Source organism: Myotis brandtii, unplaced genomic scaffold (genome assembly GCF_000412655.1).
Source record: "Myotis brandtii unplaced genomic scaffold, ASM41265v1 scaffold1525, whole genome shotgun sequence".
Classification (NCBI taxonomy): Eukaryota; Metazoa; Chordata; class Mammalia; order Chiroptera; family Vespertilionidae; genus Myotis; species Myotis brandtii.
In genome coordinates, this window is record NW_005355521.1 from 226384 (window position 1) to 234468 (window position 8085).

An 8085-nucleotide genomic window follows, 5' to 3' on the forward strand; every position below is an offset into this window, starting at 1 on the left:
TCAAGATGGCGCGGTCACGCCGCTGAGCTGGCGCCCAGGGGGAGGTTTCAGCCTCAATCTCTAACCATCCCCATTTTCTAGGAGTTCTCTGTCTTTCCTGGCTGCAGACTGTCTCTCAGCTGAATCTCCTCTGCTTGTTCAGGCTGTATGTTACCCGTTTCAGCTGCTTGCCCTTATCTGCTCCGGGACAAAGCACCAACACGTCCGTTTAAACCTCCGCCATTTTCCTTCCTCTATCAATTAATTCTGACACCTATGTAGAGCAATTCAATATTCCCAACTGAATACAACAACATATTTGTATCTAATAGTTTAAAATATTGAGATATTTACAAAGTAGTTTGACCTTGTGAAGGCAGGCAGCCTGAGCCCCACCCCTCCAACCTGCATTTTGATGCATATGCCTGCTAGCCCCAACTCCCTTTCCACTTGTGTCCTAGCTAGCCTTGAAGAGCCTGTTCATCTGCAGGGGCCATAAAAAGCCCCCACAGAAGATTAACTGCTACTGCCAGCTAGCCTGGGCAGTTGGCTGTAATCTCACTTCCCCCATTCCAACCCACAGGGCTGCAAAGCCCACAAAAAGTCAGGAAGCCTGGTCCATATTTGGGATACAAAGAAACTAAGGGGATAAAAAGGAAAGCCCCCCCCCCCATTTAGTGCTCAGGCTTTGGAGACTGACTCCCCTGAGTCACCTCACTAGTGCATCTGCAAACAAAGGGTTTTTCCTGAATCTTCCAAGTGTCCATTGTGTGTTTTCCAGTTGCCTGGTAATTTCTGCAACATAATTTGGTTCCCTGACTGGGAATCATGCAGCCCAGTTGCCCCTTTGAGGCACCGCTGTGTGAGAGCAGGTGGGTAGGCCCACTCGACTGAGCCCCCAAGACGAAGGGAAAGGTGCCATCAGTGGTTGACTGGGTCCCAGTCTTTGCCTGCTCAGACAGATTGGGCCACCCCCCTGAGCTCCAGTGGACTCCAAGGAAGATAGGAAAGCCTTTCCTGTACCAGACATCTGATGGGTAAGTATCCCCAGGACCCAAGAGGCAACTGATCACCACCTAGGCCAGTGATGGCGAACCTATGACACACGTGTCAGAGGTGACACGTGAACTCATTTTTTTGGTTGATTTTTCTTTGTTAAATGGCATTTAAATATATAAAATAAATATAAAAAATATTTACAAAGTGAGATTACAACCAACTGCCCAGGCTAGCTGGCTGAATATGTGACAGAGACTGCAGGAAAGTCCCACCAGCTGCCAAGAATTTTTAATCTTGAGGTCCTGCTCTCCCTCTCAGAATGTTAGTCACCAGAAACTCTTAGTTAGTGAGATTTCTGTCTGTGTGTCTGTAATGTAATGTTGGCTTTCTATCTTTTAGGGACTTTAGTTTGCTCTTTCCTGGTTTATGAATATGGGGAAGTAAGCTATACAGACTGGGTTGGGCAACAAGGTTAATGCTTCCATGATAATGGGCAGTTCTTGCATGAGGATGGACCACATTCCAAGGTTGACTCCCAAATCCCAGGGGCATATGACTCCTAGCCAGATTGCTATGTCCTTTCTTTGAACAGAAAGGGCAATCATTGTTAACAGCATAATTAATATTTCCAATAACTATAACTAGTCCCTAATGTTCTTTTTTTCTCCATAACATTAGGAGGAATGAATCTGTAGAAGGACCCTCTAGCTGTGAAGCAGGGACACTTCTGTTTTTATAAAGGAAAATAAAATAAAATAGTACTTTCACATTGAGTTATCCCTGTTACAAAATTGGTCAAGAAAATGCTTTAGGTAATAATTGGCTTTAAAATCTCAAAGTTGTTAAGACATAATAAATAGATGTAACTAAAATGAAGGATTTATAATAAAGCTTTTCAGTAATAATTATAAAAATCTCTCTATATAAAACCCTAATATGCAAATAGACCAAATGGCAGAACAACTGAACAACCAAACAACCAGTCACTATAACTTGTGTTGACCATCAGGGGGTGCACACAAAACATGGTGGGCATCAGCTGCAGCAGGAAGGTGGAGCAGGTGAGCAGGGGCACCATACCAAAGCAAGGCACCGGTTGCTGTCATTGGGGTGAGCTCTGGTGGTAACTGAAAATTCTTTGCTCCCGCATGCTGCAGTCCTGCTGAGTGCTCGCACCTGCTGCTGGCACTGGCCCCACTTCCACCCACTGCTGGCCCTGGTAGCTTGGCACTGTCAGCAGGTATGAGCGACAGCTGTTGGCCCTAAGCACCCTTCAGGGCTTCTGCACCTCCCCCTGCTCCTGAGGGGCAATCAGGGCTGGCAGCTGTCTCTTGCACCCACTGCTGGTGATGGACCAGCTCACACCTGCTGCTGGCACCGGAGTTGCCACTCGCACCCACTGCTGGCACTGACCCCGCTCACACATGCAGCCGGCGCTGGAGCCTCTGCTTGCACCCACTGCCAGCGCCAGAGCCGCTGCTTGTACCCACTGCTGGTGCTGGCCCTGCTCGCACCCTCAACTGATGCCAGAGCTGCCGCTCGCACCCACTGCTGGCACCTGGCACCGTTCCTGATTGCTTGGCACCATCAGCAGGTGTGAGCAGCAGCTGTGGGTCCCGATCGCTCCTGCAGACTTCTCCACTACCCCTGTTCCTGAGGGGCGGTAAGGGCAGCAGCCACCACTTGCACCCACTGCTGGTGCCAGCCCCAATTGCTCCACACCATCAGCACATGGGAGCAGGGCTGCCAGCAGACAAGGGACTGGGGCCACAGCAGGAGGGTCCAGCGGAGGCGCAGAGGATGGGCCAAAACCCACCCCTGTGCCCACCACAGCCTCGCAGCCCACAGTTCCTTTCAAGGTGCAAGAATTTGTGCATTGAGCCCCTAGTATCTATAATAATAAAAGTGTAATATGCTAATTATACCGGACAGCCAAATGATCTTCCGGATGTCCTTCCGGATGACCTTCTGGATGAAGCCATGGCTGTGAGAGCTGAGCCCCTTGCACAAATTTCATGCATTGGGCCTCCAGTTAATAATAAAAGTCCAGTCACTCAAGAGGAGATTGACTATGCTCTCTGTTGGAGGAAGGGGCAAATTGTCTTTCTCCCTGTGAAAGTAGAGAAGAGTAAAAGAGAACAAGGGGAGACAGAGAAATAAGATCCCTTTTTCTGCCTTTCCCTCCCTATGTGACCAGGGGGACAATCTGAGGGAACAGCTAAGATGGCAATTTACAATCCCAGCTTCCCCTCAGGAGGAGGGCTGTTCTGATAAGGCTCCAACTGGCCCTGAGGCCTCTGCGCCACCAGAAACCAGCTTTTCTAGGTTGCAAAAGGAGTTGGATCAGAAAAAAAAAAGAGTTAAAACCTCTGCTGGAAGACCCACGTGGCTTAGCTGACTATATAGACCCATTTTGGGGCCCACAAGTATATACATAGACCCGGGTTAAGGTGTATCTTAGGAATACTATTCTCAGGAAAAGAGGGGGAGCAGATGGGTCACAGAGAAAAAGGAAGGGACCCATCACTAAGCCTTCAGATCCCCAAGGGCACATTCTCACCCCCTTCCCATGGAACAGTTTCTTTACTTAACAGTTTCTTTACTTATCAGAAGCTGAACTCATTATCACCCAAATCTAAGCATGTTATCTTTAAGGAAAAATGTGGCAGTTTTGAGTTCAAGAAGCTAGAGGTCTGTGTAGCTTGCTCCCTTCTCCCCCCCCCCCCTTTTTATCCAGCCTCATAGACCTATACATAATTTTCCAAAGTCTTTGATAAGTAAAGACTTTAAAACATTGCTGGTTAAATGATAAACATCTAAATATTTTGAAATAACATGATACTGAAACATTAATTAATCTGAGTTTGCCTCCTCTAAAGAATCTAGACGATGCAGTTGAATCTGTCAACGAATAAGTCTTGTATTTTATTTGAAAGCTCTTAAAATATAAATGTATTGCAAATCTGAGGAATGTTAATTACATGTCACCTAAAGATTAAGAATTCTAACTAATTGAAAATAACATATGGCTTTAATGTAATAGAGAAAGCATAGGCATGGACATGCATTTTGAAGGAAAAAGAAAGTAAGTTAAAGTTGTAAGAATGTTTATGAAAATTGTAAGAATGTTTGTGAAAGTTATAAGAATGTCTGTGAAAATTATAGAAAGTTTGTAGAAAGAAATGTTAAAAGGAAATTGAATAAATGGCACAGGCCAGTAAGCCAAGACAAGCACAACAGGGAAACTGAGATAGTAAAACAGCAGTTTGCAACCATATAGAAAATCCAGATGCCAAGTAGTTTGGAGCCATCTAGTAAATCCTATCTTCCCTAAATCAAGGATACTTAAGAGTAAATGATTTGCATTTTGCATCCCTAAACAGAGGTTAAATAGATTATGCCAATGTACTCAGGGAGACTGATACTAGAAATCCAATTAGTGTCATTTACTGTCCACATGCAAGGACAAATCAAATTAGAAAAGAAGCCTTATTTTGGTTATTTCTCTTCTAGTAAAATTATTATGTTATATTAATCAGGTATTAAAAAAGACATCTTTTAATCATGGGAACTGAAGTTTACTAGCCTATGTTTGTGTCTAATAGACTTTGATATATGATCTTTTGGTAAAATCAAGTTTGACAATCCTTCAAGGGTTTAGATTTTTTTAATATACTTTTATTGATTTCAGAGAGGAAGGGGGAGGAAGAGATAGAAACATCAATGATGACAGAGAATCATTGATCGGCTTCTTCCTTAACACCCCCCACTGGGGATTGTGCCCACAACCCCGGCATGTGGCCCTTCACTGAATTAAACCCAGGACCGGTTAGTCTGCAGGCCAATGCTCTATCCACTGAGCCAAACCAGCTAGGGCAAGGGTTTGAATTTCAAGAAACTTTCTCTTAACCTAGAATTGGTTTTAGATCACCCCAATAGACTCTGAAATGCCTCAAATGTTTGTTTTCTCTCTCATGAAGGAAAATTTTATATTGAAGGTACATAGGAACCTTTGTCAAATACAGTTATAACTAATGGTTATTGGTTATAATATAGAATATTAGGTTTTGCAGAAAGGACAACATCCCATGTTATCTGTATTATAATGAAATCCATAACTGTGTCATTTTAAATTTCTTTTTGTCATTTGGAGACAATTACTGTTTTGTTATAATACATTTGGAAAAATGTTACATCTTCTGAGGAGTCCATGGAAAGGACTGGCAAGGAAAATCAGAAGATCTTAAAGCAAGTCAGTGTATTTTTCTCCCTATATGATCCCTCAGAAATTTGGCAATTCTTAATGAATGAATCATGGCAATGCATTTATTTGCATAAGTTCAATAAGACTGGTTTATTGACCAAAAACTTTGACTGGAGTGTCATGTTTAAAAGAGTCATGTCTGGACTCTGAACTTGAAGCCAATAAGAGTGCCATGGAGAAAGCCTGGTATCTTGCTTGGTAGCCCTGAAAATAAATGGTGCTAGAGCGTCAGCCCCATACCCTGCCATTGCTGGTGGTTGGTCAGAGTGGAAGGGGAGCAGCGAGGACATCTCTGCGTCCCTGCAAAACCCCCCATGCACTCTAGGCCATGAAGAGTAGGAGGGCTGCTGAGGTGGGCCTTCAAGGCTAGGGCGTCAGTCTGCAGGCCAATGCTCTATCCACTGAGCCAAATCAGCTAGGGCAAGGGTTGGAGCTGCTACAAGTACAGATCTTGGTGAGGAATTCACCTAACCATGAATATATTGCAGGCAGGTCTCACGGCAGCTGGATGGCTTGGCTTCTCTGCCCTGAGGGGCACATTGAGACACAACCATGAAATTCCGGCAAAGGCAGTCAGTTACCATTCTTGTTATGTTTACGCAAACAATCAGTCCAATTTGAAACTAGACTTATTGCAATAGATAAATTGGTCTTTATTTGGCTCTTTAATAAAAATAAGGGTGACTTTAGGAGAAATTTTCTATTTCAATAGGGAATTCTTAGAACTGAAATGTTTTATTTTCCCTTCCACCAGATCATTTGTTGTAATTATTGCTGTTCTAATTGCTCAATAATACTAAATATAATAGCACAGTTTGTCTCCACCAGGTCACAAGCCCACCTCCTTCTGTGCCCAGGCCTCATCGTCCCTCTGACAGAGAGCAAGGATCTCTTGGATCTGAAAGAAACCTTCTCCCCTCCTCAGCATGGAAGCAGTTAAGAGCCCATTGATGCCCACTTTCCCTGAAAGAATTCAGAGCCAAGATCCTCGAGGGGATGTGTTAAGCAGTTAGATAGACATTAGTAGAGCAAGGATGATGGGCCAACTGCAGGAGAAATGAATGGGACCTTGAGACGTGCTTCTCACCACTCCAACTGCTTTGAAGCCAGAAATGAAGATACCTGTGTAGACTTCCTCTAAGAAAGCCAACAGGTTTTAGAACAGCTACTGAATATAAAATCAGTAAGCCTTGAAGCTCCAGATGTTACTCCAGACCAGATCTCTGGACTGACATTATAATCCCTTAGGTGAAGATGAAAATGACTCAAGCTACTGAATACCCTACTCCCTAGCTTTGAGTTTTCTAGAATCCCCAAGGCTGAAAATCAGCTTGAGGATCAAGAGGGGGGAATTTGAAGGCAGCCTGAGCCCCACCCCTCCAACCTGCATTTTGATGCATATGCCTGCTAGCCCCAACTCCCTTTCCACTTGTGTCCTAGCTAGCCTTGAAGAGCCTGTTTATCTGCAGGGGCCATAAAAAGCTCCCGCAGAAAATTAACTGCTGCTGCCAGCTAGCCTGGGCGGTTGGTTGTAATCTCACTTTCTCCATTCCAACCCACAGGGATTGCAAAATCTGTGAAAAGTCCAGAAGCCTGGTCCATATTTGGGATACAAAAAAACTAAGGGGATAAAAAGGAAAGGTCCCCTGCATTCGGTGCTTAGGCTTTAGAAACTGACTCCCCTGAGTCACTGCACTAGTGCACCTGCAAATAAAGGGTTTTCCCTGAATCTTCCAAGTGCCCATTGTGTGTTTTCCAGTTGGCTGGTAACTTCTGCAACAACCTGATTCAATAAAAAGACCAATTGTTTTCCTTAAAGTAAACACACACACACACACACACACACACACACACACACACAATTGCAAGAGTCTTTCCTGGAGCATTACCTAATAAATTTTATATAATTTTCAGTAATAAAAATGTCTTTAAGCTATACATTTTTATATTTAGACTCTCCAGTATAGAGTTAAAATGAAAGGACAATTAAACTCTCAATGTATCTTCATGTCTCCAAACCAGTTAAATGTTATGTGTTCTGGGCATTTGAAGCCTAAGCAAAGAACATTGATGGTGAATGTGATTGGGAAATTAGTAATTAGGTTTATATATAACTAGAGGCCTGGTGCACGAATTCGTGCATGGGTGAGGTCCCTCGGCCTGGTTGGCGATTGGGGTTATTTGGGGCCATCTTGCCCAGTCCTGATCAGGGTCGATGGGAGCTGGCTGGCCAGAGATGGACTGTAGGAGGGCTCCAGGGCATGTCCAACCCGTCTTGCCCAGTCCCAATTGGCCAGACTCCAGCAGGAAGCTAACTTACCTGTAGGAGCATGTGCCCCCTCGTGGTCAGTGCACATCATAACAACTGGTCCTGCGGTCGACCGAATGGTCGGAAACTTAACATATTAGACTTTTATCTATTATATAAAAAGCCTGTGGTCATCACGCCATCATGACTGATTAGCAGGAGGCTGCGTGCATGGGGTGGGCCGGACTGTGTGCACACTGAGGTACCTGCAGGTGGGCAGGGACTTGACTCTGGAAGACTTGACCAGAGGCATGGGTGGGTTTCTGGGTCCCGCCTGCCATGGCTGTGGTGGCATCATCCACAGGATTCTTTCTGGGTCCCGCCAAGCTGTGGGACTCTGGGTCCTGGGTCTTGCGTGATTTCGCTTGCTGGGCTTCTAGTATATATATTTTTTTGGATTCTATACCAATTTATTTGTATATATAATTAAGAGTCGATTCTTGTGATAGTATGAGTTTTAGCCATGATTGATAAAGCATATACTTAGATAAGATGTAAACTTCACAATTTAAGGTGAATATTATATGCTAGTACG